The sequence below is a fragment of the Carlito syrichta genome, unplaced genomic scaffold (assembly GCF_000164805.1).
Source record: "Carlito syrichta isolate Samal-C Ts95f unplaced genomic scaffold, Tarsius_syrichta-2.0.1 Scaffold301908, whole genome shotgun sequence".
Taxonomy (NCBI): Eukaryota; Metazoa; Chordata; class Mammalia; order Primates; family Tarsiidae; genus Carlito; species Carlito syrichta.
Genome location: NW_007246004.1, coordinates 151796 through 153164, shown reverse-complemented (window position 1 = coordinate 153164; position 1369 = coordinate 151796). Strand labels below are relative to the sequence as shown.

At 45.1% G+C, this 1369-nt stretch overlaps 1 pseudogene; it reads right to left on the bottom strand.

Moving 5' to 3' along the window:
* LOC110595433 overlaps positions 1 to 1120 on the bottom strand; it is a 47081-nt pseudogene extending 45961 nt beyond the window's left edge.
* Positions 1121 to 1369: the final 249 nt, after the last annotated feature.

Genomic DNA, 1369 nt, shown 5'->3' with positions numbered 1-1369 from the left:
TGGGCTCTGTGTGTGTGTGTGTGTGTGTGTGTGTGTGTTAAAGGAGTGTGTCTGAGTGATAATTTCTTTGTCAGCCATGTCGGAACCACATGGAAAAAGCAGAGAACAGTTTCTTTTCGAGAAAGGGTATCGCTACCTTCCAGATTACAGATAATGTGAATACCACAAATCAAAAATGTCCACGACAGGGCTTGAGTAGGGTTGCTGGTGGAGGGTCACTAATAATCACATCTGTTAAACTGTGTGCTAAAAACTACTTCTTTGAGACACTTTTTCTTCCTTGTTGAAGACATCGACCTTCCTTTAAGGTCAGTTCACAACCTTAATTAATGTGGATTGGAGAATGATTATGCCATTCTTCTAGAAATGAATATCACTGGATTAGGTTGTAATGAGTATTTTATAGAAAAGTCAATACATGGCATGTGTTTTCAGTCTTTGTCATCTGGTTCTAGTCTCTGTTTGGCAACAGGGTTTTATACGTGGCTCTGTTAGTGCAGCCAAAAAACCTCGCATGCTTCACAACTTGCCAGTCTTTTCAAAGATTTAGTTAGAGACTGAAGCTTATAGCACAAGCTGCTGCTGGGTCAAGCATCTAAAGTGAGAGTCTCATGGGCCCAAAATGTCTCTTGTACCCACACATTTCCTGGTAGACCAAACTTCACAAAATAAACACAGATGACCTCTTGCCCATCCAGCCTTCCGGAAAGTTTAGAAATGATGCAACTTCTTGGCAATATGACACGGCACATTGCTTTGCTTGTGCAAAGCATAGACTTCCTTCATTCTGCATAACCACAGACAAACAAGCATTTACATTAGCACTGTCCAGGATTCTGAAACAAAATGCCATTGACTTGAATGAGAGACCAGATGTTCGTAAAGGGCCTTGCTTGAGGAGGAACCAGTCAACATGTGACAGCAGGGGAAGTCTCGTGGCTGCTTCATAGTGACATCCAAGATGTGTGAGAAAGTAGAAGCCGGCTTTGCTGTCAATACCTTGGTTTCCTTTCCGTTCTTCGTCTTCCCTGCATGCAGAAATAACAATGTCTGGAATCGATACAGGACTTTTCTTCCGAGAGGCTCGGCGTACTTTCCCACGCAAGGAGCTGGCTGGCATCGCTCCTTCCCTCTGCAGGAGAGTGCTTGCTGGGAGGCTTCCTACTGCTCTCTTGCTTGCCTCTTGTCCCTTCACCCTGAACCCAGCTTGCAGCTCAGTTTCCCACCTAGGGTGACTTATTCTGATTTCTCACATTAAACAATCCTTTCAATGCTAATTAGAGCCAGGCTCGGTGGCTCAGCCTGTAATCCCGCTCTTTGGGAGGCTGAGGTGAGTGGATTGCCTGAGCCTGTGGGTTCGAGACCCGCC